This window comes from Camelina sativa, chromosome 10 (genome assembly GCF_030686135.1).
Source record: "Camelina sativa cultivar CO46 ecotype springtype chromosome 10, ASM3068613v1".
Lineage (NCBI taxonomy): Eukaryota > Viridiplantae > Streptophyta > Magnoliopsida > Brassicales > Brassicaceae > Camelina > Camelina sativa.
Window position 1 is genome coordinate 12918580 of NC_141889.1, and position 9260 is coordinate 12927839.

The 9260-nt window shown below is 37.5% G+C and overlaps 1 long non-coding RNA gene across 1 annotated transcript; it reads left to right on the forward strand.

Moving 5' to 3' along the window:
* Positions 1 to 254: 254 nt before the first annotated feature.
* Positions 255 to 941, forward strand: LOC147936064 (uncharacterized). Its single transcript, XR_015567753.1, has 2 exons — positions 255 to 385; positions 667 to 941. It is a non-coding gene; the product is annotated as an uncharacterized LOC147936064 (long non-coding RNA).
* Positions 942 to 9260: the final 8319 nt, after the last annotated feature.

Below are 9260 nucleotides of genomic sequence, written 5' to 3' on the forward strand. Positions count from 1 at the left end.
TAGCTCTAAATACACCATTTATTCATTTTTATTAAATTTAGTTATATATTTTATATTAAAAAGTGTATTTTCTTTTACAAACATATACATCATCTATTTTCATTAGATTTTCATTAGAATTATTATTATATGTATTAAATTTTATTTAAGAGATACATTTAATTTCAATGTTTATTATTAACAATAAAAATTAAAAGATTGACACATGGCATGCATCCTATTTTAACAAAGGTTTGTAATTTCCATTAATTGTACCCTTATGTCATGTGATGTTACATATCTATTTTTCTCAACTAATTAAAACATTTCTTACAATTTGATTAGGGGTGTTCAATTCAAGTTGGATTCTGTTTAGTTCGGGTTATTTGATGTACATAATCTAGAGGTATCTCTTTTGGAACGAGAATTGCGTCTCTAATCTATGACAATTTTTTTTGTTCCATAACTATTTTCTTTATAGTAATTTGACCAACAAGATGTCAGTGTCGATCAATACCATTTTGGTGTCCGTCGACACCAACTTGTTTGTCGCTTGTTTTCCTGCTTTGTTGTATTGGTTAACATTTGAATCTCTGTTGCTTGTGTGTATAGCCCAGTAGATGGGAGGATTGCCTCACTGAGTGTTTATTAAATACTCATGCATCTCAATTTGTGTTTGCGGTGCAGGTAAAGGCAAAGTGTGATCATGGAATCAAGGCAATGAGGAGGAGGATGATCTAGGGTCTCGTTTGTGTGATGTTGGTTATGTATGGTTATGTTTTTGGAACCTTGGTTAGAGTCATGTTAGGTTGTTGGATGGAATGATTAAGAATGTTATTGTATTAATGATATATTGGTTTGATATTATTTGTATGTTTTCGCTGTGTATAATGTCTATTGTTGGTTTAATGATGAGTTGTGGTTTGGGTTGGTTTAATTAAGTAGTATGAGATGCTTAATTATATATTGTATTTATTATTAAAAAAAAAAACGGGTCGGGTTGTTTCACCTCCCCTACCTTCTTACCTTAGGGAGATAACCTTGCGTCCAACTTCCTCCGCTATAGAGAGAACCTCGGCTATGCCCTCCTCCTGTGTGGAGAAAACATGTTCACGTCTTTTACTTATCTCAAAGTGGTTTGCTCTAGCAACCAATGAAACTAAATACCATTTTCCAACGTCACAAAATCTTTTGATAGTAAGTGAATTTTTCCAATGTATTCATGAAAGTTTCTTTGACACACCATGATGTAGTCTCTGTCTCCAAGCTCCTATGGATCTATCAACAACGATTTCTGTTTTTCCAATCTATTTATGTTTGTTGTAGGCTTGTGTTTGATTAGCCTATTTTATCCATTTATTAGGTTGATGATCTTCTCCTCTTTATCTCCTTTTGAGATTGAACAAATGGTAACAATTATGTTTGCACAAAAAAAAATGTTTATGACCAACCAATCAAGGTTGAGAAATTAGAAGAAAATTAATTTGACATAATTAACGAAATAATAGAAAATTATAAGCACGGTAATATATGAATCTCAAATAATTCAAAGATGAATATATAAATTAAATAAAACAATCTAAAACTACTACAATAAATTTTAAAATACAAAATTAGTGAAAGAAGATGCATATACTAATCTTCTATTTTTTTGGGTCAACATATTAATCTAACTATTCCAAACTGAAAAAGTAGAAAGTATGAGTATATTTTAGTTTAAAAAAATAAGGAAAATTTGTCTTGCCATTAAAAAAATTTGACCAATAGAACAAAGCTTAAAGCAATATTTTTGAATAAATTATTTTATTAGATGAATAACATGATATGTTTATATAGAAGTGAGTATTTATATTTTTTAGAGTTAATAATTTTCTGTATATTTTTGTTAATTCCTTTTTTCAAAATTTTTCTGTATATTAGAAAACACGTGGTAATATCTAGGAATCGTTTGATATAGTTGCTTTCATTAGATAACAAAGAAATTGTCTTCGAAACTTGTTCAAGAACAATGTTTTGTCAAACAAAAGGTTAATAAAAACAAAGAAGAAAATTTTACCAAAAAAAAACAATGCTAGTCAAAATTATTTTGTCTCGTGAAATATATGTCATCATCTATTTGTGTATATAGAGAGGTGTATTTACAATACTTTTCCTTTTAGGATTAGCAAAGATTTTTAATATAATAATATTACAATTATCTTATTCATCGTTTTACTAAGCTTGAAAACTATGATTTCTGATTGTTAAAATTCACACGTGGCACGATCTGATGAGTTACTAACTTTGATATGCGACTTCTGATCGTAAAATTGATACATGTCACGATCTGGTAAGTTTTTAACTTTGATATCTGATCGTCAAAACTAACACGTGACACGATCTAGTGAGTTATTATAACTTAAGGACCAAGCTTTATATAATAAGATACAAATTTATACCTTCACCTAATAAACGATGTTGAAGGCTTTTTCATACCCAAATGACTTTTTTTCTTGTGGAAACACCCCAATGAATTAATGATATTATCTTGCATCCAATTACCCATTTGTCTATTATAATAATAATTAGATCATGACCCGTCCGATTTGCGGGTTTAAAATTTTGTAAATAAAGTTAAATTTAACAAAAATATATTGAAATATGTTGTACGTTCTTTATAAAATTTATTTTTGCCATAATACATTGATTTGTATCTATTTACAAATCTTTTATGTATGTTACCATTAAAAGTGTATTTTTTATACCTAAATATAATGTATGTTACAAATATATTCTTTACCACCACCTAGAAAATGTGTATATGAATACATTAAGCCAACTATTATATATCTCTTTTAATTACTATATGAACCCATTAATCCAACTATTATAGTTTTTCAATCAATGATGTATTATCACAATAGTGTATGACCAACCATGGAGAGAACTTCGGCTCTGCCCTCCTCCCTCCTTTATGTAAAAAACCTTGCGTCCAACCTCCTCTACCATGAAGAGAACCTTGGCTCCGCCTTCCTCCCTTGGGAAGATAACTACGTGTCCAACCTCATCCAGCTTCTTCCCTTGGGGAGATAACTTTGCGACCAACCTCCTCCACCATAGAGATAACCTCGGCTCTGCACTCCTCCTATGTAGAGAGAACATGTTCACGTCTTTTAGCTAACTCAAAATGGCTTGCTCTGACAGCCAAAGAAACTAAAAACCCTTTTCTAACGTCACAAAATCTTTTGATAATAACTAATGTTAAATTTCTCAATATATTCGTGGAAGTTTCTTTGACATACCATGATGTAGCCTCTGTCTTTGTAATGCCACGACCGCCACCTTCCTTAGTTGGGCCCACTCCATTCCTGGCCTGTGGGTCCATCCATATTTTACGGCCGGTTTGTTATATCCAGGAGGCTTTAAATACTTTACCGACCCTACAAATCACCACATGGTCTTTCCCTGTAGTTTGTCATCACTCGCATTGTTTTGACAATCACTTCTCGGAAGGTCTCCCATCCTGAAACTACTCCAACTCAAGCATGCTTAACTCTGGAATTCTCTTAAGATCGTTGACTGCAAAGATAAGTGCACTTTGGTGACATAGGTGGCCAAATTAATTCTTTTAAACCTTTCCGCAAACCATGGTGTCACAGTCTCCGAGCTTCTCTGGATTTATCAACAACGACTTATGTTTTGTTGTAGGCTTGTATTTGATTAACCTATTTTATCCAACAATTTGGTTGATGAGCTTCTACTCGTTATCTCCCTTTGGGATTTGAATGAATAGTAATAATTATGTTTGCACAAAAAAGGGTCGACGACCAACCAATCAAGGTTGAGAAATTAGAAGAAAATTAATTTGACATAATTAAAAAAATAATAGAAAATTATAAGCACGATGGTATCTAAATCCCAAATAATTCAAAGATGAAAATATAAAATAAATAAAACAATTTAAAAATACTATAACAAAATTTAAAATACAGTATTAGAAAAAGAAGACGCATAGATTAATCTTCTTTTTCTTGAGTCAACATATTAATCTTACATATTCCGAACTGAAAAAAGAGAAAGTATGAAAAAATTTTAGAATAAAAAAAAAAAATTTACTTTCCCATTAATTTTTTTTTACAGTAGAACAAAGTTGAAAGCAGTGTTTTTGAATAAATTGTTTTGTTCGATGAAAAATATGAGACGATCTATATTTATGTAGAATGATATGTCTATATTTTGACTCTGCTTAGCATGTAATTGTCATGCATTTAGCTAGGATAACTAGTTGTTTTACATCAATTTCTAGCCTTTTTTGTACATTTTGCATATTTAGGTAGTTCTTGCATCATCTTTGCATACATCGTGCATTTCGGAGTATTTCAGGTGTCTAGGAGACGTCGGAGTCAATCCACTCGAGCCACCACTTGATCCGTTCGAGTCGACGTCCTTCGAGTCAACCCACTCGATCCATTCGAGTCGACGTCCTTCGAGTCAACTTCACTCGAGCCACCCGCTCGAGCCAACACCATCACCGTTCGAGTTGACTTCACTCAAGCCACCTAGGACGAGCCACGATGACATTGCATTCCACTCGTCGCGCACGGACTCGATCACACATGTCAGGAAGAATGACGTTTTATCTCACACGCTCCATGGAATTCCCAAACCGACTCCTTACCTAGTCGTTTCTGAGTTTTAGGGCTTTCCATGTTGGACTACTATATACATTTTGTTAAGTCTTTGCCGAGACATCTTATCTTTAACCTCGTTTTAGTTCTTTTTGTTAAGGTTTGACCTAGCCACCAAAAAACGTTCTGAGACTTGTAATTCGACATCTCCGAGTTTATTCAGTTTTTGCACTTGATTTATTTTATAAAGTTGTTTTTCTTATGTTTATCTATCTTATTATGCTTGATTCAATGATTTCTGGGTTTGCATCTTTGGTGATGATTTCTGGATCTGAGTAGTCTTAGAGTTCTTAGGGATGGGATAGACTAGGTGGAGGATCTTCGAATGTAGGGTGTTTAAGCTTTGATTTGTATGATTCCCTTCTGGACTAGTGTTAGAATTACTAGTTTCTCTCTGATCAATTGGAACTAGATTCGAGACATTTCCACACTCAAAAAGTGTTTGATGAAATGTCTGACCAACTAGTGCCAGAGACTTACGTTCCTAGCCTAAGAGATTAGTTGTCTAGGATGTTTGTTGACGTGAATGAACTTGTTTGTCATGTCTGCTCGACCATGTTTCTCTAGCGAGAGCTAGATATAGAAGTGGTTGAGTCTGAGTAGCTTTTTCCAAGAAATTGGATTAGCTAAGTTGTGATGTTCATTGTTTAGGGATAGTTTGCTTGTCGTTTGTTAAACACTCTGTAGACTAGGATACTCCACCGACATCAATTACTCCCATCCTTAGGACTTTTATGTTTTTGATTGATATTACATTCCTGAGACTGATTCGTTTGTTCATGCTTAGAATCAATTCGTTTTTACTCTTGTTTACTTCTTGCCATACATTTTTGTTTCTAGTTATGTAGTTCATTTTCGTTTTGCATTTTCATCATTCTAGGATTGGTAGATAAAAACACTCTCTTTGAATTGGCTTGACTTGTGAAATCCTGATTGCATCTTGAGTTATAGTAAAGTTTCCCAACTGGATTGACACCTTAAGTATTACAACTGCATAAGCTTAATTGAACCTGCTAGGATAGACAAACAAAAATCTTAGTATCAATTTGGCATGTCATCTCCCTGTTGAGGTTGAGTATAAGGCACTCTGGGCTATCAAGTTGCTGAACTTGGATATTGACACAACTCAGTCTAAGAGAACTCTTGACATCCATGAGTTGGAAGAAATAAGACTTGATGCTTATGAGAGTTCCAAGATTTATAATGAAAGGACAAAGAATTTTCATGACAAGAAGATTATTGTCAAGGAGCTCAAGGCTGGAGATCAGGTTTTGCTATTCAATTCCAGACTTAAGTTATTTCCTGGAAAGCTTAAGTCTAGGTGGTCTGGACCTTTATCAGTCAAAGACGTTCTGCCTTTTGGAGCCATCACCCTTCTGAACAAGGATGGCAGTGAATTCACTGTAAATGGTCAGAGAGTCAAGAAATATCTAGCTGATCAAGTCCGACCAGAGGGGTTTTCTGTGCTCCTCTGTGAACCCCCAAAGGCAGAAAAAGCTGAAAATTTAAGCTAGGAACTTTAAACAAGCTCACTTGGGAGGAAGTCTCAAAGGTATCACTGTAAATATTCGTTAGGATCTTTGTCTTTATAATTTTTATTTTTAGTTTTCTTATGTTCAGGAATCTATAGAAGGGAGTAGCAGTCAAAGGAGCGACTTTAGACTAAAGACGAGTATAATGAGATTTACAGAAGAGATTGAGGATAAAAAAAAATATAAGGGAGAAGCAGAGTCAAAAAGGAGGGTGTCAGATTCATGGGAAAACAAGAAAATAAAAAGAGGGAATCTTTATTACAAACCACTCCTTTCTTTTTCTCACTCACCCACGTGAGTTTTCAACTCTCCTACCAACTCACCCCATCTCTCTTGCTCCCCTGCACCAAACATTTCATCTTTATGTCTCATCACCCATCACCCCACTTGCCACGCTCTCTCTCTATTTAACAAAACCCCAAGGAATTTGCCAATGCCATTACGCTACGAAGTGGGAAAACATTGCCTCCCAGGCAAGGAGTACCATACATCACTGAGGACAGTGAGGAATTAGATGAGGAGGATTTTGTTCAAGATGAAGCTCAAATCAAGGATCTAGTCGAAGCAGTCTAAGATCTAATCGAGCCAGTGAAGCAGTCCGAACCAGAAGCAGTTAAGGAACCTAGTGTTTCTGATGACAAACCTGCGAGGTTCATACCTCCACCATACAAGCCTCCTCTACCATTTCCAGTGAGGTTTAAGAAGCAGCTTACTGAGAAGTACAAAGCTCTTTTCGAAAAATAAGTCAAGAAGATTGAGTTGAGAATGCCATTACTGGATGCATTCGCACTTGTTCCTCATTACCAGAAATTCCTCAAGGACTTGGTGATGGAGAGATCAAAAGAGGTTCAAGGCATGGTGGTACTGAGTCTCGAATGCAGTGCAATCATTCAGAACAATATTGCACCTAAGAAGCTCAAGGATCCTGGATCATTCACTCTACCTTGCTCCCTTGGACCTATGTCTTTTGATAGGTGTCTATGTGATCTTGGCACTTCAGTTAATCTGATGCCATTCTCAGTGGCTAAGAGGTTTGGTTTCACAAGGTTTAAGGGTTGCGACATCTCTCTCATCCTTGCATATAGATCAGTGAGACTTCCACATGGTATTTTGGAAGACTTACCTGTCAGGTTCAGAGACGTGGAAGTGCCAACTGACTTTGTGGTTCTGGAGATGGATGAAGAACCAAAAAACCCTCTGATCTTAGGAAGACTGTTCCTGGCGACTGTTGGAGCCATCATTGATGTCAGAAATGGCAAGATTGATCTTAATCTGGGCGGCGACTTCATTATGAAGTTTGACATCAAGGATACTTTGAAGAACCAACAATAGGAGGACAAGTCTTCTACATTGAAGAGATGGATAAGTTAGCTGATGAGTTGTTGGAGGAATTAGCTGAGGAGGATCATCTCAAGACTGCTTTGACCAAGGATGGAGAAGAAGGGTTCCTGAATGAGGAGACCACTTGTTACAAGAATCTGCTAGACTCCCACAGAGAAACGGATGGACCAGAGGAATTCGAGCAGCTATCTGACGCAGAGGAGGTATGTCGTCTTCTCGTCGTCTCACCGTAGTCTCGCTGTCCTTCAAGACCGAAAGACTCGAGCAGACTCGCGAACTCACTCGACTCGACCCTCCACCTCGAGTTGCCGCTCGAGTCATGCACTACGTTCTATTCGAACGTCGATCTCGACACCGGCGCGGAGCTGCAACTCGAACGACACCGTCTTCAACTCGTCATTCTCACCATTCGAGCCGACCAGTTCGGAGATCAGCGTCCCAGTCGAGCTAACATCTCAATCCACCATCGAAGTACACTCGAGCTGCATTCTCTTCACTGCAACACATGACTCGATCTACACGAGACGACCTTGCTCGAGTCACCGCGCGTAACTCTTCCTCTCGAGCCATCCACACACGCATCAACCGAGCCGTTCTCATACAGTCACTCGATCCACGGTCTTAATCATCAATCGAGCCGTCTTCAACGTCGTAGTTCCACTCCATCTGCAACCTTTCGCCCCGTCTCCAACATCTCGCCGACACCGCTCGAGCCATCACCAACCTCAACTCAAATCGACTAAACCAAGAAGTTCATCACACCAAGTCGAGCGGTTTCATCTTCCCTTTCCACTCTCAAGTTCTAAGTTTATTAATTGCTCTTGTTAGCTGCTCACTAACATATTAACGTTTAGCTTTGAGTTCAATATGTCTCAGAGAAACAAAAAAAATTCTGAGCTTATACACGAGATGAGAGAGGCATATGGTTGTGTTGGTGGGGAACGCTCATCACCAGAGCCCATGGCAAAGCGTTTCCTAAAAATAAAGAACATAGTTGATGAAGTTGTTGTGGGTTCAGAACAAGTAGCGGGGTAAAGCAGACCAGACAAACCGCTCTCTAAGAGTAAGAGTCATGGGAAGAGACCGGCAAAAACTCACTCAAGAGACGAAGGCAGCGATTATGAACAGGAGAAACTTGCGTTACGTTCAGAACAAGAGCCAAGGAAATCTGTACGACGAAGAGCATCTAAGACGAAGTTGAATCCCAAAGAGTACTACTAGCTGTTCCAACAGTGTGAGTTAAGTGGAACAAGATATCCATATCCTGAGACGATGGAGCTACTAGGGATTGGGGAGGATGTTCAGTGTCTATTTCGGCGGTGCCATCTGGAGAGAATTATGAACACCCCCAAGAGTGGATACAGAGAGGAGACAATTCAGTTACTCTGGAGATGCACTTTTATGCGGATGAGCCTGGCATGATGTCTGATGGAGGTCTGGGCTATATTAGATTCCGCGTTCATGGCCAGTTCTACACGCTTCCTTTCAGAACCATCGAAGAGATCTTTGGATTTCCCAGCGGAACGGGGACTACGCCTCAGTTCGATAGAAACGAAGTATCCGCACTCTGGGCAACGATCGGAAGTGCCTCGACATTTACTTCATCGAAAACAAAGGCGATGAACCTGAGAAGCCCAGTGTTCCGTTACTTCCAGAAGGCGGTTTCCAATGCATTTTACGTCAAGGAGATTAAGGGATACATTACGTATGGCGAGCTTGAGATGATCGATCTGGACGATTG